Source organism: Tachypleus tridentatus, unplaced genomic scaffold, assembly GCF_004210375.1.
Source record: "Tachypleus tridentatus isolate NWPU-2018 unplaced genomic scaffold, ASM421037v1 Hic_cluster_2, whole genome shotgun sequence".
Taxonomy (NCBI): domain Eukaryota; kingdom Metazoa; phylum Arthropoda; class Merostomata; order Xiphosura; family Limulidae; genus Tachypleus; species Tachypleus tridentatus.
This window is the reverse complement of record NW_027467782.1, coordinates 47514448-47535465: the sequence shown is the minus strand read 5'-3', so window position 1 is coordinate 47535465 and position 21018 is coordinate 47514448. Positions and strand designations below refer to the sequence as shown.

Genomic DNA, 21018 nt, shown 5'->3' with positions numbered 1-21018 from the left:
TATTCTCTAATAGAACACCGTTAGGTCTGTTGTGTTTGTTAACACTTCACTATTTTTTAATAGAATATTGTTAGGCCTACTGTAGTTATTAACACTTCACTATTCTCTAATAGAATACTGCAAAAGTTCTTCTTGGCTAAATAACCCACTGCGACAAGTTTGTCCGGATGAACAGTGCGAAGAGATTGCTGATGGAAGTATCAAGTGCAAGTGTGACGGGATTTGGGAACAAGACGGTTTTGGCTGCCAATGTTAGTAGTGTTAACGTTCAATATTTATGTGAAAAATCAACACAGTTACTTTTTTCTTATTAAACATTTATTTTTATTAGAGTAATGCTTTCGGACACATGATATTTATAGTTTATTCAATAAAAGCGTGATTTAATTACAGATACTTGCCGAACCTTATCTCTCCAAAAATATAAGACGTTTTTTTATTGGATTTGTTTAAATGAAAAATGACTATTACATTTTTTTTCGTCTAATTTTAAAACATATTCCCACAAACCTACAATTCTTTATTGTTTCAAATTACTGAAGTTTTTCTTACCAAACGACATGTTTTTACGTTGATGCAAATATAAATATTTGTTTGTTTTCTCTATAACAGTGAAACCGCTATGCAGTCCGGGTAAGACGGGATATATCGCGTGCACCAAACAGAATGCGGAATGTGAGTTGAACGAATCTGCGACTGAAGGTTACAGTTGTAGATGTCGCTTCGGAACAATGAAAGATGAAAGTGGAAAATGTGAAGGTGACGATACAAATCATATTTGGTATTTTCAGTATAAACGCCACCTGGTATAACATATGACGTCAAAGACCGTTAAGGTTCGGGAATATACTTCCCTAATTTAAAAATGCTCATCAGTCGGTTATCCAGATGGCGTTAATAAGCGCAGTGCATGTTTAATAATATATCGCGGCTCGAAACGTGGACTTTCTTATATCAGTTTAAACTGAAACACGTCAAGAGTAGAACAGCCTAACATTTGTATTTTAAAGTACAGTATAGGTGAAATATTATATACCAGAATAGAATACTGTAAATATGCAACATGTATATATATGTATGTGTATATGTATATACGCTACATAGCCAAATGTATGTGGACACCCAGTCATCAGACCCATGCTTCTTAAACATTTTATTCCGAAACCATGGATATTAATATGGAGTTCGTCCCCTCCCCCCTTTGCTGCTGTAACAAACACTACTCTTCTCGGAAGGCTTTTCACGAGATTTTGGAACGTGACTTCGGGGATTTTCTCCTATTCAGTCATAAGAGCATCAGTGAGGTTGGGCGAGAAGAACTGGTTCGCAGACGGTCTCCCAATTTATCTCAAAGGTGTTCCATGGGGTAGAGGTGAAGAATCTGTGCAAGCCAGTCAAGTTCTTTCACACCAACCTCGGCAAACCATGTATTTATGGACCTCGCTTTGTGCACGAGACATTGTCACGTTGAAACAAAAAAGATCCTAACCCAATCTGTTCTTACGAAGTTGGAAGCACATGAATGTTATTGTATGCTGTAGCATTAAGATTTCCCTTCAGTGGAACTAAAACCCCAAACCATAAGAAAAACGTCCTATACCATTATTCATCCTCTACAAAACATTACAGTTGGTACAATGCATTCATGCAAATTCCTGGCATCCGACGAACCCAAGTTCCTTCTTCAGACTGCCAGATAGTGAAGCGTGATTCATCACTCCAGAGAACTCGTTTCCACTACTCCAAACTCCAATATCTGTGTGCTTTGGGCATCCTTTGCCGCTCTCTCTACTTCAAGCACAGTTTGCCGCTCTCTGTGATTCGGTCACAGTTTGCCGCTCTCTGTGCTTCGGCCACAGTTTGCCGCTCTCTGTGCTTCGGGCACGGTTTGAAGCTTTCTGTGCTTCGGTCAGAGTTTGCAGCTCTCTGTGCTTCGGTCACAGTTTGCCGCTCTCTGTGCTTCGTTCACAGTTTGCCGATCTCTGTGCTTCGGTCACAGTTTGCCGCTCTCTGTGCTTCGGTCACAGTTTGCCGCTCTCTGTGCTTCGGCACAGTTTGCCGCTCTCTGTGCTTCGGTCACAGTTTGCCGCTCTCTGTGCTTCGTTCACAGTTTGCCGCTCTCTGTGCTTCGGTCACAGTTTGCCGCTCTCTGTGCTTCGGTCACAGTTTGCCGCTCTCTGTGCTTCGGTCACAGTTTGCCGCTCTCTGTGCTTCGGGCACAGTTGCCGCTCTCTGTGCTTCGGGCACAGTTTGCCGCTCTCTGTGCTTCGGTCACAGTTTGCCGCTCTCTGTGCTTCGGTCACAGTTTGCCGCTCTCTGTGCTTCGGTCACAGTTTGCCGCTCTCTGTGCTTCGGTCACAGTTTGCCGCTCTCTGTGCTTCGTTCACAGTTTGCCGCTCTCTGTGCTTCGGGCACAGTTTGCATCTTTGCTCTCTGTGCTTCGGTCACAGTTTGCCGCTCTCTGTGCTTCGGCAAGGGTTTGCCGCTCTCTGTGCTTCGGTCACAGTTTGCCGCTCTCTGTGCTTCGGTCACAGTTTGCCGCTCTCTGTGCTTCGGTCACAGTTTGCCGCTCTCTGTGCTTCGTTCACAGTTTGCCGCTCTCTGTGCTTCGGGCACAGTTTGCCGCTCTCTGTGCTTCGGTCACAGTTTGCCGCTCTCTGTGCTTCGGTCACAGTTTGCCGCTCTCTGTGCTTCGTTCACAGTTTGCCGCTCTCTGTGCTTCGGTCACAGTTTGCCGCTCTCTGTGCTTCGTTCACGGTTTGCCGCTCTCTGTGCTTCGGTCACGGTTTGCCGCTCTCTGTGCTTCGTTCACGGTTTGCCGCTCTCTGTGCTTCGGTCACAGTTTGCCGCTCTCTGTGCTTCGGCTCACGGTTTGCCGCTCTCTGTGCTTCGTTCACGGTTTGCCGCTCTCTGTGCTTCGGTTCACGGTTTGCCGCTCTCTGTGCTTCGTTCACAGGTTGCCGCTCTCTGTGCTTCGTTCACAGTTTGCCGCTCTCTGTGCTTCGTTCACAGTTTGCCGCTCTCTGTGCTTCGGTCACAGTTTGCCGCTCTCTGTGCTTCGGTCACAGTTTGCCGCTCTCTGTGCTTCGTTCACAGTTTGCCGCTCTCTGTGCTTCGGTCACAGTTTGCCGCTCTCTGTGCTTCGGGCACGGTTGCCGCTCTCTGTGCTTCGGTCACAGGTTGCCGCTCTCTGTGCTTCGGCAACAGTTTGTCGCTCTCTGTGCTTCGGCCACGGTTTGCCGCTCTCTGTGCTTTGGGCACACTTTGCCGCTCTCTGTGCTTCGGTCACGGTTTGCCGCTCTGTGTGCTTCGGGCACAGTTTGCCGCTCTCTGTGCTTCGGACACAGTTTGCCGCTCTCTGTGCTTCGGTCACGGTTTGCCGCTCTCTGTGCTTCGGTTCACGGTTTGCCGCTCTCTGTGCTTCGTTCATGGTTGCCGCTCTCTGTGCTTCGGTCACAGTTTGCCGCTCTCTGTGCTTCGGTCACAGTTTGCCGCTCTCTGTGCTTCGTTCACAGTTTGCCGCTCTCTGTGCTTCGTTCACAGTTTGCCGCTCTCTGTGCTTCGTTCACAGTTTGCCGCTCTCTGTGCTTCGGGCACAGTTTGCCGCTCTCTGTGCTTCGGTCACAGTTTGCCGCTCTCTGTGCTTCGTTCACGGTTTGCCGCTCTCTGTGCTTCGGTCACAGTTGCCGCTCTCTGTGCTTCGGTCACGGTTGCCGCTCTCTGTGCTTCGGTCACGTTTGCCGCTCTCTGTGCTTCGGTCACGGTTTGCCTCTCTGTGCTTCGGTCACAGTTTGCCGCTCTCTGTGCTTCGGGCACAGTTTGCCGCTCTCTGTGCTTCGGTCACGGTTTGCCGCTCTCTGTGCTTCGGGCACGGTTTGCCGCTCTCTGTGCTTCGGTCACAGTTTGCCGCTCTCTGTGCTTCGGTCACAGTTTGCCGCTCTCTGTGCTTCGGTCACAGTTTGCCGCTCTCTGTGCTTCGGTCACAGTTTGCCGCTCTCTGTGCTTCGTTCACAGTTTGCCGCTCTCTGTGCTTCGTTCACAGTTTGCCGCTCTCTGTGCTTCGTTCACAGTTTGCCGCTCTCTGTGCTTCGTTCACAGTTTGCCGCTCTCTGTGCTTCGTTCACAGTTTGCCGCTCTCTGTGCTTCGTTCACAGTTTGCCGCTCTCTGTGCTTCGGTCACAGTTTGCCGCTCTCTGTGCTTCGGTCACAGTTTGCCGCTCTCTGTGCTTCGGTCACAGTTTGCCGCTCTCTGTGCTTCGGTCACGGTTTGCCGCTCTCTGTGCTTCGGTCACGGTTGCCGCTCTCTGTGCTTCGGTCTGGTTTGCCGCTCTCTGTGCTTCGGTCACAGTTTGCCGCTCTCTGTGCTTCGGTCACGGTTTGCCGCTCTCTGTGTGCTTGCCGCTCTCTGTTCACGGTTGCCGCTCTCTGTGCTTCGGTCACAGTTTGCCGCTCTCTGTGCTTCGGGCACAGTTTGCCGCTCTCTGTGCTTCGGTCACGGTTTGCCGCTCTCTGTGCTTCGGTCACGGTTTGCCGCTCTCTGTGCTTCGGTCACAGTTTGCCGCTCTCTGTGCTTCGGGCACAGTTTGCCGCTCTCTGTGCTTCGGTCACGGTTTGCCGCTCTCTGTGCTTCGGTCACGGTTGCCGCTCTCTGCTCGGTCACTGTTTGCCGCTTCTGTGCTTCGTTCACAGTTTGCCGCTCTCTGTGCTTCGGTCACGGTTTGCCGCTCTCTGTGCTTCGGTCACAGTTTGCCGCTCTCTGTGCTTCGGTCACGGTCACAGTTGCCGCTCTCTGTGCTTCGGTCACAGGTTGCCGCTCTCTGTGCTTCGGTCACAGTTTGCCGCTCTCTGTGCTTCGGTCACAGGTTGCCGCTCTCTGTGCTTCGGTCACAGTTTGCCGCTCTCTGTGCTTCGGTCACGGTTTGCCGCTCTCTGTGCTTCGGTCACAGGTTTGCCGCTCTCTGTGCTTCGGTCACAGTTTGCCGCTCTCTGTGCTTCGGTCACAGTTTGCCGCTCTCTGTGCTTCGGTCACAGTTTGCCGCTCTCTGTGCTTCGGTCACAGTTTGCCGCTCTCTGTGCTTCGGTCACAGTTTGCCGCTCTCTGTGCTTCGTTCACAGTTTGCCGCTCTCTGTGCTTCGTTCACAGCTTGCCGCTCTCTGTGCTTCGTTCACAGTTTGCCGCTCTCTGTGCTTCGGTCACAGTTTGCCGCTCTCTGTGCTTCGGGCACAGTTTGCCGCTCTCTGTGCTTCGGTCACGGTTGCCGCTCTCTGTGCTTCGTTCACGGTTGCCGCTCTCTGTGCTTCGGTCACAGGTTGCCGCTCTCTGTGCTTCGGTCACAGTTTGCCGCTCTCTGTGCTTCGGTCACAGTTTGCCGCTCTCTGTGCTTCGGTCACGGTTTGCCGCTCTCTGTGCTTCGGGCACAGTTTGCCGCTCTCTGTGCTTCGGTCACAGTTTGCCGCTCTCTGTGCTTCGGTCACGGTTTGCCGCTCTCTGTGCTTCGGGCACAGTTTGCCGCTCTCTGTGCTTCGGTCACAGTTTGCCGCTCTCTGTGCTTCGGGCACAGTTTGCCGCTCTCTGTGCTTCGGTCACAGTTTGCCGCTCTCTGTGCTTCGGTCACAGTTTGCCGCTCTCTGTGCTTCGGGAACAGTTTGCCGCTCTCTGTGCTTCGGTCACAGTTTGCCGCTCTCTGTGCTTCGGTCACAGTTTGCCGCTCTCTGTGCTTCGGTCACAGTTTGCCGCTCTCTGTGCTTCGGTCACAGTTTGCCGCTCTCTGTGCTTCGGTCACGGTTTGCCGCTCTCTGTGCTTGCGTTTGCCGCTCTCTCTGGCTTCAGCACAGTTGCCGCTCTGTGCTTCGGTCACAGGTTGCCGCTCTCTGTGCTTCGGTCACGGTTTGCCGCTCTCTGTGCTTCGGGCACAGTTTGCCGCTCTCTGTGCTTCGGTCACGTTTGCCGCTCTCTGTGCTTCGGTCACGGTTTGCCGCTCTCTGTGCTTCGGTCACAGTTTGCCGCTCTCTGTGCTTCGGTCACGGTTTGCCGCTCTCTGTGCTTCGGTCACAGTTTGCCGCTCTCTGTGCTTCGGTCACAGTTTGCCGCTCTCTGTGCTTCGGTCACAGTTTGCCGCTCTCTGTGCTTCGGTCACAGTTTGCCGCTCTCTGTGCTTCGGTCACAGTTTGCCGCTCTCTGTGCTTCGGGCACAGTTTGCCGCTCTCTGTGCTTCGGTCTGGTTGCCGCTCTCTGTGCTTCGGTCACAGTTTGCCGCTCTCTGTGCTTCGGTCAGGTTTGCCGCTCTCTGTGCTTCGGTCACGGTTTGCCGCTCTCTGTGCTTCGGTCACGGTTGCCGCTCTCTGTGCTTCGGTCACAGTTTGCCGCTCTCTGTGCTTCGGTCACGGTTTGCCGCTCTCTGTGCTTCGGTCACGGTTTGCCGCTCTCTGTGCTTCGGTCACGGTTTGCCGCTCTCTGTGCTTCGGTCACGGTTTGCCGCTCTCTGTGCTTCGGTCACAGTTTGCCGCTCTCTGTGCTTCGGTCACGGTTTGCCGCTCTCTGTGCTTCGGTCACGGTTGCCGCTCTCTGTGCTTCGGTCACAGGTTGCCGCTCTCTGTGCTTCGGTCACAGGTTGCCGGTGCTCTCGGTCACAGTTTGCCGCTCTCTGTGCTTCGGTCACGGTTTGCCGCTCTCTGTGCTTCGGTCACAGGTTGCCGCTCTCTGTGCTTCGGTCACAGTTTGCCGCTCTCTGTGCTTCGGTCACAGTTTGCCGCTCTCTGTGCTTCGGTCACAGTTTGCCGCTCTCTGTGCTTCGGTCACAGGTTTGCCGCTCTCTGTGCTTCGGTCACGGTTTGCCGCTCTCTGTGGTCACGGTTTGCCGCTCTCTGTGCTTCGGTCACGGTTTGCCGCTCTCTGTGCTTCGGTCACACGTTTGCCGCTCTCTGTGCTTCGGTCACAGTTTGCCGCTCTCTGTGCTTCGGTCACAGTTTGCCGCTCTCTGTGCTTCGGTCACAGTTTGCCGCTCTCTGTGCTTCGGTCACGGTTGCCGCTCTCTGTGCTTCGGTCACAGTTTGGTTGCCGCTCTCTGTGCTTCGGTCACGGTTTGCCGCTCTCTGTGCTTCGGTCACAGTTTGCCGCTCTCTGTGCTTCGGTCACTGGTTGCCGCTCTCTGTGCTTCGGTCACGGTTTGCCGCTCTCTGTGCTTCGGTCACAGTTTGCCGCTCTCTGTGCTTCGGTCACAGTTTGCCGCTCTCTGTGCTTCGGTCACGGTTTGCCGCTCTCTGTGCTTCGGTCACAGTTTGCCGCTCTCTGTGCTTCGGTCACGGTTTGCCGCTCTCTGTGCTTCGGTCACAGTTTGCCGCTCTCTGTGCTTCGGGCACAGTTTGCCGCTCTCTGTGCTTCGGTCACGGTTTGCCGCTCGCTGTGCTTCGGTCACAATTTGCCGCTCTCTGTGCTTCGGTCACGGTTTGCCGCTCTCTGTGCTTCGGTTGCCGCCTCTCTGTGCTCTCACAGGTTGCCGCTCTCTGTGCTTCGGCACAGTTTGCCGCTCTCTGTGCTTCGGTCACGGTTTGCCGCTCTCTGTGCTTCGGTCTGGTTGCCGTTTGCCGCTCTCTGTGCTTCGGTCACAGTTTGCCGCTCTCTGTGCTTCGGTCACAGTTTGCCGCTCTCTGTGCTTCGGTCACAGTTTGCCGCTCTCTGTGCTTCGGTCACAGTTTGCCGCTCTCTGTGCTTCGGTCACAGTTTGCCGCTCTCTGTGCTTCGGTCACGGTTTGCCGCTCTCTGTGCTTCGGTCACAGGTTGCCGCTCTCTGTGCTTCGGTCACAGTTTGCCGCTCTCTGTCACAGTTTGCCGCTTCTGTGCTTCGTTCTGGTTTGCCGCTCTCTGTGCTTCGTTCACAGTTTGCCGCTCTCTGTGCTTCGGTCACAGTTTGCCGCTCTCTGTGCTTCGGTCACAGTTTGCCGCTCTCTGTGCTTCGTTCACAGTTTGCCGCTCTCTGTGCTTCGGTCACAGTTTGCCGCTCTCTGTGCTTCGGTCACAGTTTGCCGCTCTCTGTGCTTCGGTCACGGTTTGCCGCTCTCTGTGCTTCGGTCACGGTTTGCCGCTCTCTGTGCTTCGGTCACAGTTTGCCGCTCTCTGTGCTTCGTTTCACTGTGTTGCCGCTCTCTCTGTGCTTCGGTCACAGGTTGCCGCTCTCTGTGCTTCGGTCACGGTTTGCCGCTCTCTGCTTCGGTCACGGTTGCCGCTCTCTGTGCTTCGGTCACAGTTTGCCGCTCTCTGTGCTTCGGTCACAGTTTGCCGCTCTCTGCTTGCACAGTTTGCCGCTCTCTGTGCTTCGGTCACAGTTTGCCGCTCTCTGTGCTTCGGTCACTGGTTGCCGCTCTCTGTGCTTCGGGTTCAGGTTGCCGCTCTCTGTGCTTCGGCACGGTTGCCGCTCTCTGTGCTTCGGTCACAGTTTGCCGCTCTCTGTGCTTCGGTCACGGTTTGCCGCTCTCTGTGCTTCGGTCTGGTTTGCCGCTCTCTGTGCTTCGGTCACAGTTTGCCGCTCTCTGTGCCAGTTTGCCGCTCTGTGCTTCGGGCACAGGTTGCCGCTCTCTGTGCTTCGGTCACGGTTTGCCGCTCTCTGTGCTTCGGTCACAGTTTGCCGCTCTCTGTGCTTCGGTCACAGTTTGCCGCTCTCTGTGCTTCGGTCACGGTTTGCCGCTCTCTGTGCTTCGGTCACGGTTTGCCGCTCTCTGTGCTTCGGTCACAGTTTGCCGCTCTCTGTGCTTCGGTCACAGGTTTGCCGCTCTCTGTGCTTCGGTCACAGTTTGCCGCTCTCTGTGCTTCGGTCACGGTTTGCCGCTCTCTGTGCTTCGGTCACGGTTGCCGCTCTCTGTGCTTCGGTCACAGTTTGCCGCTCTCTGTGCTTCGGTCTGGTTTGCCGCTCTCTGTGCTTCGGTCACAGTTTGCCGCTCTCTGTGCTTCGGTCTGGTTTGCCGCTCTCTGTGCTTCGGTCACGGTTGCCGCTCTCTGTGCTTCGGTCACGGTTTGCCGCTCTCTGCTTCGGTCACGTTTGCCGCTCTCTGTGGGCACAGTTTGCCGCTCTCTGTGCTTCGGTCACAGGTTGCCGCTCTCTGTGCTTCGGTCACAGTTTGCCGCTCTCTGTGCTTCGGTCACGGTTTGCCGCTCTCTGTGCTTCGGGCACAGTTTGCCGCTCTCTGTGCTTCGGTCACGGTTTGCCGCTCTCTGTGCTTCGGTCACAGTTTGCCGCTCTCTGTGCTTCGGTCACGGTTTGCCGCTCTCTGTGCTTCGGGCACAGTTTGCCGCTCTCTGTGCTTCGGTCACGGTTTGCCGCTCTCTGTGCTTCGGTCACGGTTGCCGCTCTCTGTGCTTCGGGCTGGTTTGCCGCTCTCTGTGCTTCGGTCACAGTTTGCCGCTCTCTGTGCTTCGGTCACAGTTTGCCGCTCTCTGTGCTTCGGTCACTGGTTGCCGCTTCTCTGTGCTTCGGTCACAGTTTGCCGCTCTCTGTGCTTCGTCACGGTTTGCCGCTCTCTGTGCTTCGGTTCACAGTTTGCCGCTCTCTGTGCTTCGGTCACAGTTTGCCGCTCTCTGTGCTTCGGTCACAGTTTGCCGCTCTCTGTGCTTCGGTCACGGTTTGCCTCTCTGCTTCTGTTGCCGCTCTCTGTGCTTCGGTCTGGTTGCCGCTCTCTGTGCTTCGGTCACGGTTTGCCGCTCTCTGTGCTTCGGTCACGGTTTGCCGCTCTCTGTGCTTCGGGCACAGTTTGCCGCTCTCTGTGCTTCGGTCACAGTTTGCCGCTCTCTGTGCTTCGGTCACAGTTTGCCGCTCTCTGTGCTTCGGTCACGGTTTGCCGCTCTCTGTGCTTCGGTCACGGTTTGCCGCTCTCTGTGCTTCGGTCACGGTTGCCGCTCTCTGTGCTTCGGTCACAGTTTGCCGCTCTCTGTGCTTCGGTCACGGTTTGCCGCTCTCTGTGCTTCGGTCACGGTTGCCGCTCTCTGTGCTTCGGTCACGGTTTGCCGCTCTCTGTGCTTCGGTCACAGTTTGCCGCTCTCTGTGCTTCGGGCACAGTTTGCCGCTCTCTGTGCTTCGGTCACAGTTTGCCGCTCCGCTCTCTGTGCTTCGGTCACAGTTTGCCGCTCTGTGCTTCGGCACAGGTTGCCGCTCTCTGTGCTTCGGGCACAGTTTGCCGCTCTCTGTGCTTCGGTCACAGTTTGCCGCTCTCTGTGCTTCGGTCACAGTTTGCCGCTCTCTGTGCTTCGGTCACGGTTTGCCGCTCTCTGTGCTTCGGTCACGGTTTGCCGCTCTCTGTGCTTCGGGCACAGTTTGCCGCTCTCTGTGCTTCGGTCACAGTTTGCCGCTCTCTGTGCTTCGGTCACAGTTTGCCGCTCTCTGTGCTTCGGTCACAGTTTGCCGCTCTCTGTGCTTCGGTCACGGTTTGCCGCTCTCTGTGCTTCGGTCACAGGTTGCCGCTCTCTGTGCTTCGGTCACAGTTTGCCGCTCTCTGTGCTTCACGGTTTGCCACTCTGTGCTTGCACGCTCTCTGTGCTTCGGTCACGGTTTGCCGCTCTCTGTGCTTCGGTCACGGGTTGCCGCTCTCTGTGCTTCGGTCACAGTTTGCCGCTCTCTGTGCTTCGGTCACAGTTTGCCGCTCTCTGTGCTTCGGTCACGGTTTGCCGCTCTCTGTGCTTCGGTCACGGTTGCCGCTCTCTGTGCTTCGGTCACGGTTTGCCGCTCTCAGTTTGCCGCTCTCTGTGCGGTCACGGTTTGCCGCTCTCTGTGCTTCGGTCACAGTTTGCCGCTCTCTGTGCTTCGGTCACGGTTGCCGCTCTCTGTGCTTCGGTCGGTTCGGTTTGCCGCTCTCTGTTTCGGTCACAGCTCTTTGCCGCTCTCTGTGCTTCTCAGTTTGCTCTCTGTGTCACAGTTTGCCGCTCTCTGTGCTTCGGTCGCTCTCTGTGCTTCGGGCACGGTTGCCGCTCTCTGTGCTTCGGTCACAGTTTGCCGCTCTCTGTGCTTCTGGTTTGGCTCACTGTGTTTGCCGCTCTCTGTGCTTCGGTCACGGTTTGCCGCTCTCTGTGCTTCGGTCACGGTTGCCGCTCTCTGTGCTTCGGCAACAGTTTGCCGCTCTCTGTGCTTCGGTCACAGTTTGCCGCTCTCTGTGCTTCGGTCACAGTTTGCCGCTCTCTGTGCTTCGGTCACAGTTTGCCGCTCTCTGTGCTTCGGTCACAGTTTGCCGCTCTCTGTGCTTCGGTCACGGTTGCCGCTCTCTGTGCTTCGGTCACAGTTTGCCGCTTCTGTGCTTCGGTCACGGTTTGCCGCTCTCTGTGCTTCGGCACGGTTTGCCGCTCTCTGTGCTTCGGTCACGGTTTGCCGCTCTCTGTGCTTCGGTCACAGTTTGCCGCTCTCTGTGCTTCGGCACAGTTTGCCGCTCTCTGTGCTTCGGTCACACTTTGCCGCTCTCTGTGCTTCGGTCACGGTTTGCCGCTCTGCTTGCTTTGGGCACACTTTGCCGCTCTTTGTGCTTCGGTCACAGTTTGCCGCTCTCTGTGCTTCGGTCACAGTTTGCCGCTCTCTGTGCTTCGGTCACAGTTTGCCGCTCTCTGTGCTTCGGTTTGCCGCTCTCTGTGCTTCGGTCACAGTTTGCCGCTCTCTGTGCTTCGGGTACATTTGCCGCTCTGTGTGCTTCGGGCACACTTTGCCGCTCTTTGTGGTTCGGTCACAGTTTGCCGCTCTCTGCTTCTGTGCTTCGGTCACAGTTTGCCGCTCTCTGTGCTTCGGTCACAGTTTGCCGCTCTCTGTGCTTCGGTCACGGTTTGCCGCTCTCTGTGCTTCGGGCACAGTTTGCCGCTCTCTGTGCTTCGGTCACAGTTTGCCGCTCTCTGTGCTTCGGGCACAGTTTGCCGCTCTCTGTGCTTCGGTCACAGTTTGCCGCTCTCTGTGCTTCGGTCACAGTTTGCCGCTCTCTGTGCTTCGGGCACAGTTTGCCGCGCTCTGTGCTTCGGTCACAGTTTGCCGCTCTCTGTGCTTCGGTCACAGTTTGCCGCTCTCTGTGCTTCGGTCACAGTTTGCCGCTCTCTGTGCTTCGGCACAGTTTGCCGCTCTCTGTGCTTCGGTCACGGTTTGCCGCTCTCTGTGCTTCGGTCACAGTTTGCCGCTCTCTGTGCTTCGGGCACAGTTTGCCGCTCTCTGTGCTTCGGTCACAGTTTGCCGCTCTCTGTGCTTCGGTCACAGTTTGCCGCTCTCTGTGCTTCGGTCACAGTTTGCCGCTCTCTGTGCTTCGGTCACAGTTTGCCGCTCTGTGCTTGTGCTTCTGTGCTTCGGTCACACAGTTTGCCGCTCTCTGTGCTTCGGTCACGGTTTGCCGCTCTCTGTCTTCGGGCACAGTTTGCCGCTCTCTGTGCTTCGGACACAGTTTGCCGCTCTCTGAGCTTCGGTCACAGTTTGCCGCTCTCTGTCGCTCTGGCTTGCCGCTCTCTGTGCTTCGGCACAGTTTGCCGCTCTCTGTGCTTCGGTCACAGTTTGCCGCTCTCTGTGCTTCGGTCACAGTTTGCCGCTCTCTGTGCTTCGGTCACGGTTTGCCGCTCTCTGTGCTTCGGTCACAGTTTGCCGCTCTCTGCTTCACAGGTTGTGCTTCGGTCACGGTTGCCGCTCTCTGTGCTTCGGTCACGGTTTGCCGCTCTCTGTGCTTCGGTCACGGTTTGCCGCTCTCTGTGCTTCGTTTGCCGCTCTCTGTGCTTCGGTCACAGTTTGCCGCTCTCTGTGCTTCGGTCACAGTTTGCCGCTCTCTGTGCTTCGGTCACAGTTTGCCGCTCTCTGTGCTTCGGTCACAGTTTGCCGCTCTCTGTGCTTCGGTCACAGTTTGCCGCTCTCTGTGCTTCGGTCACAGTTTGCCGCTCTCTGTGCTTCGGTCACGGTTGCCGCTCTCTGTGCTTCGGTCACAGTTTGCCGCTCTCTGTGCTTCGGGCACAGTTTGCCGCTCTCTGTGCTTCGGTCACAGTTTGCCGCTCTCTGTGCTTCGGTCACGGTTTGCCGCTCTCTGTGCTTCGGTCACGGTTTGCCGCTCTCTGTGCTTCGGTCACAGTTTGCCGCTCTCTGTGCTTCGGTCACAGTTTGCCGCTCTCTGTGCTTCGGTCACAGTTTGCCGCTCTCTGTGCTTCGGTCACAGTTTGCCGCTCTCTGTGCTTCGGTCACAGTTTGCCGCTCTCTGTGCTTCGGGCACAGTTTGCCGCTCTCTGTGCTTCGGTCACAGTTTGCCGCTCTCTGTGCTTCGGTCACGGTTGCCGCTCTCTGTGCTTCGGTCACAGTTTGCCGCTCTCTGTGCTTCGGTCACGGTTGCCGCTCTCTGTGCTTCGGTCACGGTTTGCCGCTCTCTGTGCTTCGGGCACAGTTTGCCGCTCTCTGTGCTTCGGTCACAGTTTGCCGCTCTCTGTGCTTCGGTCACAGTTTGCCGCTCTCTGTGCTTCGGTCACAGTTTGCCGCTCTCTGTGCTTCGGTCACAGTTTGCCGCTCTCTGTGCTTCGGTCACAGTTTGCCGCTCTCTGTGCTTCGGTCACAGTTTGCCGCTCTCTGTGCTTCGGTCACAGTTTGCCGCTCTCTGTGCTTCGGTCACAGTTTGCCGCTCTCTGTGCTTCGGTCACAGTTTGCCGCTCTCTGTGCTTCGGTCACGGTTTGCCGCTCTCTGTGCTTCGGTCACAGTTTGCCGCTCTCTGTGCTTCGGTCTGGTTTGCCGCTCTCTGTGCTTCGGTCACAGTTTGCCGCTCTCTGTGCTTCGGTCACAGTTTGCCGCTCTCTGTGCTTCGGTCACGGTTGCCGCTCTCTGTGCTTCGGTCACAGTTTGCCGCTCTCTGTGCTTCGGTCACAGTTGCCGCTCTCTGTTGCTTCGGTCACAGTTTGCCGCTCTCTGTGCTTCGGTCACGGTTTGCCGCTCTTTGTGCTTCGGTCACAGTTTGCCGCTCTCTGTGCTTCGGTCACAGTTTGCCGCTCTCTGTGCTTCGGTCACGGTTGCCGCTCTCTGTGCTTCGGTCACAGTTTGCCGCTCTCTGTGCTTCGGTCACGGTTTGCCGCTCTCTGTGCTTCGGTCACAGTTTGCCGCTCTCTGTGCTTCGGTCACAGTTTGCCGCTCTCTGTGCTTCGGTCTGGTTGCCGCTCTCTGTGCTTCGGTCACAGTTTGCCGCTCTCTGTGCTTCGGTCACAGTTTGCCGCTCTCTGTGCTTCGGTCACGGTTTGCCGCTCTCTGTGCTTCGGGCACAGTTTGCCGCTCTCTGTGCTTCGGTCACAGTTTGCCGCTCTCTGTGCTTCGGGCACAGTTTGCCGCTCTCTGTGCTTCGGTCACAGTTTGCCGCTCTCTGTGCTTCGGTCACAGTTTGCCGCTCTCTGTGCTTCGGTCTGGTTTGCCGATCTCTGTGCTTCGGTCACAGTTTGCCGCTCTCTGTGCTTCGGTCACAGTTTGCCGCTCTCTGTGCTTCGGTCACGGTTTGCCGCTCTGTGTGCTTTGGCCACAGTTTGCCGCTCTCTGTGCTTCGGTCACGGTTGCCGCTCTCTGCCGGCACAGTTTGCCGCTCTCTGTGCTTCGGTCACGGTTTGCCGCTCTCTGTGCTTCGGTCACAGTTTGCCGCTCTCTGTGCTTCGGGCACAGTTTGCCGCTCTCTGTGCTTCGGTCACAGTTTGCCGCTCTCTGTGCTTTCGGCTCTCTGTGCTTCGGCACGTTTGCCGCTCTCTGTGCTTCGGGCACAGTTTGCCGCTCTCTGTGCTTCGGTCACGGTTGCCGCTCTCTGTGCTTCGGGCACAGTTTGCCGCTCTCTGTGCTTGTTTGCCGCTCTCTGTGCTTCGGTCACAGTTTGCCGCTCTCTGTGCTTCGGTCACAGTTTGCCGCTCTCTGTGCTTCACAGTTTGCCGCTCTCTGTGCTTCACGGTTTGCCGCTCTCTGTGCTTCGGTCACGGTTTGCCGCTCTCTGTGCTTCGGTCACGGTTGCCGCTCTCTGTGCTTCGGTCACAGTTTGACGATCTCTGTGCATCGGTCACAGTTTGCCGCTCTCTGTGCTTCGGTCACAGTTTGCCGCTCTCTGTGCTTCGGTCACAGTTTGCCGCTCTCTGTGCTTCGGTCACGTTTGCCGCTCTCTGTGCTTCGGTCACGGTTTGCCTCTCTGTGCTTCGGTTCACGGTTTGCCGCTCTCTGTGCTTCGGTCACAGTTTGCCGCTCTCTGTGCTTCGGTCACAGTTTGCCGCTCTCTGTGCTTCGGTCACGGTTTGCCGCTCTCTGTGCTTCGGTCACGGTTGCCGCTCTCTGTGCTTCGGTCACGGTTTGCCGCTCTCTGTGCTTCGGTCACAGTTTGCCGCTCTCTGTGCTTCGGTCACAGTTTGCCGCTCTCTGTGCTTCGGGCACACAGTTTGCCGCTCTCTTGCTTCGGCAGTTTGCCGCTCTCTGTGCTTCGGTCACAGTTTGCCGCGCTCTCTGTGCTTCGGGCACAGTTTGCCGCTCTCTGTGCTTCGGTCACGGTTTGCCGCTTTCTGTGCTTCGGTCACAGTTTGCCGCTCTCTGTGCTTCGGTCACAGTTTGCCGCTCTCTGTGCTTCGGTCACAGTTTGCCGCTCTCTGTGCTTCGGGCACAGTTTGCCGCTTTCTGTGCTTCGGTCACGGTTTGCCGCTCTGTGTGCTTCGGTCACAGGTTGCCGCTCTCTGTGCTTGTCACAGGTTGCCGCTCTCTGTGCTTCGGTCACAGTTTGCCGCTCTCTGTGCTTCGGTCACAGTTTGCCGCTCTCTGTGCTTCCGCTGGTTTGCCGCTCTCTGTGCTTCGGTCACGGTTTGCCGCTCTCTGTGCTTCGGTGTTTGCTCTCTGTGCTTCGGTCACAGTTTGCCGCTCTCTGTGCTTCGGTCACGGTTTGCCGCTCTCTGTGCTTCGGTCACAGTTTGCCGCTCTCTGTGCTTGCTTCGGTCACAGTTTGCCGCTCTCTGTGCTTCGGTCACGGTTTGCCGCTCTCTGTGCTTCGGTGGTTGCCGCTCTCTGTGCTTCGGTCACAGTTGCCGCTCTCTGTGCTTCGGTCACGGTTTGCCGCTCTCTGTGCTTCGGTCACAGTTTGCCGCTCTCTGTGCTTCGGTCACAGTTTGCCGCTCTCTGTGCTTCGGTCACAGTTTGCCGCTCTCTGTGCTTCGGTCACAGTTTGCCGCTCTCTGTGCTTCGGTCACAGTTTGCCGCTCTCTGTGCTTCGGTCACAGTTTGCCGCTCTCTGTGCTTCGGTCACAGTTTGCCGCTCTCTGTGCTTCGGTCACGGTTTGCCGCTCTCTGTGCTTCGGTCACAGTTTGCCGCTCTCTGTGCTTCGGTCACAGTTTGCCGCTCTCTGTGCTTCGGTCACAGTTTGCCGCTCTCTGTGCTTCGGTCACAGTTTGCCGCTCTCTGTGCTTCGGTCACAGTTTGCCGCTCTCTGTGCTTCGGTCACAGTTTGCCGCTCTCTGTGCTTCGGTCACAGTTTGCCGCTCTCTGTGCTTCGGTCACAGTTTGCCGCTCTCTGTGCTTCGGTCACAGTTTGCCGCTCTCTGTGCTTCGGTCACAGTTGCCGCTCTCTGTGCTTCGGTCACGGTTTGCCGCTCTCTGTGCTTCGGTCACAGTTTGCCGCTCTCTGTGCTTCGGTCACGGTTTGCCGCTCTCTGTGCTTCGGTCACAGTTTGCCGCTCTCTGTGCTTCGGTCACAGTTTGCCGCTCTCTGTGCTTCGGTCACAGTTTGCCGCTCTCTGTGCTTCGGTCACGGTTGCCGCTCTCTGTGCTTCGGTCACGGTTTGCCGCTCTCTGTGCTTCGGGCACGGTTGCCGCTCTCTGTGCTTCGGTCACAGTTGCCGCTCTCTGTGCTTCGGTCACAGTTTGCCGCTCTCTGTGCTTCGGTCACAGTTTGCCGCTCTCTGTGCTTCGGTCACGGTTTGCCGCTCTCTGTGCTTCGGTCACAGTTTGCCGCTCTCTGTGCTTCGGTCACAGTTTGCCGCTCTCTGTGCTTCGGTCACGGTTTGCCGCTCTCTGTGCTTCGGTCACAGTTTGCCGCTCTCTGTGCTTCGGTCACAGTTTGCCGCTCTCTGTGCTTCGGTCACAGTTTGCCGCTCTCTGTGCTTCGGTCACAGTTTGCCGCTCTCTGTGCTTCGGTCACAGTTTGCCGCTCTCTGTGCTTCGGTCACGGTTTGCCGCTCTCTGTGCTTCGGTCACAGTTTGCCGCTCTCTGTGCTTCGGGCACGGTTTGCCGCTCTCTGTGCTTCGGTCACAGTTTGCCGCTCTCTGTGCTTCGGTCACAGGTTGCCGCTCTCTGTGCTTCGGGCACAGTTTGCCGCTCTCTGTGCTTCGGTCACAGTTTGCCGCTCTCTGTGCTTCGGTCACAGTTTGCCGCTCTCTGTGCTTCGGTCACAGTTTGCCGCTCTCTGTGCTTCGGTCACAGTTTGCCGCTCTCTGTGCTTCGGTCACAGTTTGCCGCTCTCTGTGCTTCGGTCACTGGTTTGCCGCTCTCTGTGCTTCGGTCACAGTTTGCCGCTCTCTGTGCTTCGGTCACAGTTTGCCGCTCTCTGTGCTTCGGGCACAGTTTGCCGCTTTCTGTGCTTCGGTCACAGTTTGCCGCTCTCTGTGCTTCGGTCACAGTTTGCCGCTCTCTGTGCTTCGGTCACAGTTTGCCGCTCTCTGTGCTTCGGTCACAGTTTGCCGCTCTCTGTGCTTCGGTCACAGTTTGCCGCTCTCTGTGCTTCGGTCACAGTTTGCCGCTCTCTGTGCTTCGGTCACAGTTTGCCGCTCTCTGTGCTTCGGTCACGGTTTGCCGCTCTGTGCTTCACGGTTGCCGCTCTCTGTGCTTCGGTCACAGTTTGCCGCTCTCTGTGCTTCGGTCACAGTTGCCGCTCTCTGTGCTTCGGTCACAGTTTGCCGCTCTCTGTGCTTCGGTCACAGTTTGCCGCTCTCTGTGCTTCGGGCACAGTTTGCCGCTCTCTGTGCTTCGGTCACAGTTTGCCGCTCTCTGTGCTTCGGTCACAGTTTGCCGCTCTCTGTGCTTCGGTCACAGTTTGCCGCTCTCTGTGCTTCGGTCACAGTTTGCCGCTCTCTGTGCTTCGGTCACAGTTTGCCGCTCTCTGTGCTTCGGTCACGGTTGCCGCTCTCTGTGCTTCGGTCACGGTTGCCGCTCTCTGTGCTTCGGGCACAGTTTGCCGCTCTCTGTGCTTCGGTCACAGTTTGCCGCTCTCTGTGCTTCTCTGGTTGCCGCTCTCTGTGCTTCGGTCACGGTTGCCGCTCTCTGTGCTTCGGTCACGGTTGCCGCTCTCTGTCAGGTTGCTTCGGTCACAGTTGCCGCTCTCTGTGCTTCGGCACAGTTTGCCGCTCTCTGTGCTTCGGTCACGGTTGCCGCTCTCTGTGCTTCGGTCACAGTTTGCCGCTCTCTGTGCTTCGGTCTGGTTGCCGCTCTCTGTGCTTCGGTCACAGTTTGCCGCTCTCTGTGCTTCGGTCACAGTTTGCCGCTCTCTGTGCTTCGGTCACAGTTTGCCGCTCTCTGTGCTTCGGTCACAGTTTGCCGCTCTCTGTGCTTCGGTCACAGTTTGCCGCTCTCTGTGCTTCGGTCACAGTTTGCCGCTCTCTGTGCTTCGGTCAGGTTGCCGCTCTCTGTGCTTCGGTTCACAGGTTGCCGCTCTTGCCGCTCTCTGTGCTTCGGTCACGGTTTGCCGCTCTCTGTGCTTCGGTCACGGTTTGCCGCTCTCTGTGCTTCGGTCACAGTTTGCCGCTCTCTGTGCTTCGGTTTGCCGCTTTCTGTGCTTCGGGCACGGTTTGCCGCTCTCTGTGCTTCGGTCACGGTTTGCCGCTCTCTGCTTCGGTCAGGTTGCCGCTCTCTGTGCTTCGGTCACAGTTTGCCGCTCTCTGTGCTTCGGCACAGTTTGCCGCTCTCTGTGCTTCGGTCACAGTTTGCCGCTCTCTGTGCTTCGTTCACGGTTTGCCGCTCTCTGTGCTTCGGTCACAGTTTGCCGCTCTCTGTGCTTCGGTCACAGTTTGCCGCTCTCTGTGCTTCGGTCACGTTTGCCGCTCTCTGTGCTTCGGTCACGGTTGCCGCTCTCTGTGCTTCGGTCACAGGTTGCCGCTCTCTGTGCTTCGGTCACGGTTGCCGCTCTCTGTGCTTCGGTCACAGTGCTTGCCTTTGCTTCTCTGCTTGCTTCTGTGGTTTGCCGCTCTCTGTGCTTCGGTCAGGTTGCCGCTCTCTGTGCTTCGGTCACAGTTTGCCGCTTTCTGTGCTTCGGTCACGGTTGCCGCTCTCTGTGCTTCGGTCACGGCACTGGTTGCCGCTCTCTGTGCTTCGCTCTGCGCTCTCTGTGCTTGTGCTTCGGTCACGTTTTGCCGCTCTCTGTGCTTCGGTCACGGTTGCCGCTCTCTGTGCTTCGGGCACAGTTTGCCGCTCTCTGTGCTTCGGTCACGGTTGCCGCTCTCTGTGCTTCGGTCTGGTTTGCCGCTCTCTGTGCTTCGGTCACAGGTTGCCGCTCTCTGTGCTTCGGTCACAGTTGCCGCTCTCTGTGCTTCGGTCACAGTTTGCCGCTCTCTGTGCTTCGGTCACGTTTGCCGCTCTCTGTGCTTCGGTCACGGTTTGCCGCTCTCTGTGCTTCGGTCACAGTTTGCCGCTCTCTGTGCTTCGGTCACAGTTTGCCGCTCTCTGTGCTTCGGTCACAGTTTGCCGCTCTCTGTGCTTCGGTCACAGTTTGCCGCTCTCTGTGCTTCGGTCAGGTTTGCCGCTCTCTGTGCTTCGGTCACGGTTTGCCGCTCTCTGTGCTTCGGTCACAGTTTGCCGCTCTCTGTGCTTCGGTCACAGTTTGCCGCTCTCTGTGCTTCGGTCACGGTTGGCTCTCTGTGCTTCGGTCACAGTTTGCCGCTCTCTGTGCTTCGGGCACAGTTTGCCGCTCTCTGTGCTTCGGTCACAGTTTGCCGCTCTCTGTGCTTCGGTCACAGTTTGCCGCTCTCTGTGCTTCGGTCACAGTTTGCCGCTCTCTGTGCTTCGGTCACAGGTTGCCGCTCTCTGTGCTTCGGGTTGCCGCTCTCTGTGCTTCGGTCACGGTTGCCGCTCTCTGTGCTTCGGTCACAGTTTGCCGCTCTCTGTGCTTCGGTCACAGTTGCCGCTCTCTGTGCTTCGGTCACAGTTTGCCGCTCTCTGTGCTTCGGTCACAGTTTGCCGCTCTCTGTGCTTCGGTCACAGTTTGCCGCTTTCTGTGCTTCGGTCACAGTTTGCCGCTCTCTGTGCTTCGGTCACAGTTTGCCGCTCTCTGTGCTTCGGTCACAGTTTGCCGCTCTCTGTGCTTCGGTCACGGTTGCCGCTCTCTGTGCTTCGGTCACAGTTTGCCGCTCTCTGTGCTTCGGGCACAGTTTGCCGCTCTCTGTGCTTCGGTCACAGTTTGCCGCTCTCTGTGCTTCGGGCACACTTTGCCGCTCTCTGTGCTTCGGTCACAGTTTGCCGCTCTCTGTCTCTGTGCTTCGGTCACAGTTTGCCGCTCTCTGTGCTTCGGTCACAGTTTGCCGCTCTCTGTGCTTCGGGCACAGTTTGCCGCTCTCTGTGCTTCGGTCACAGTTTGCCGCTCTCTGTGCTTCGGTCACAGTTTGCCGCTCTCTGTGCTTCGGTCACGGTTTGCCGCTCTCTGTGCTTCGGTCACAGTTTGCCGCTCTCTGTGCTTCGGTCACAGTTTGCCGCTCTCTGTGCTTCGGTCACAGTTTGCCGCTCTCTGTGCTTCGGTCACAGGTTTGCCGCTCTCTGTGTGCTTCTGTCACAGTTTGCCGCTCTTTGTGCTTCGGTCACAGTTTGCCGCTCTCTGTGCTTCGGTCACGGTTTGCCGCTCTGTGCTTGTTTGCCGCTCTCTGTGCTTCGGTCACAGTTTGCCGCTCTCTGTGCTTCGGTCACGGTTTGCCGCTCTCTGTGCTTCGGGCACAGTTTGCCGCTCTCTGTGCTTTCACAGGTTGCCGCTCTCTGTGCTTCGGGCACAGGTTGCCGCTCTCTGTGTGCTTCGGTGCTTCGGGTTGCCGCTCTCTGTGCTTCGGTCACAGTTTGCCGCTCTCTGTGCTTCGGT

The 21018-nt window shown here is 56.8% G+C and overlaps 1 protein-coding gene across 1 annotated transcript in view; it reads left to right on the top strand.

Annotated features, from left to right (window-relative positions):
- Nucleotides 1–759, top strand: part of LOC143242921 (uncharacterized) — a 43804-nt gene extending 43045 nt beyond the window's left edge. Inside the window, exons 7-8 of the mRNA XM_076486532.1 lie at nucleotides 114–251; nucleotides 613–759. The gene's annotated coding sequence lies outside the window, so the exon portion shown is untranslated. The remainder of the gene's footprint in view (nucleotides 1–113; nucleotides 252–612) is intronic.
- The last annotated feature ends 20259 nt before the right edge of the window (nucleotides 760–21018 follow it).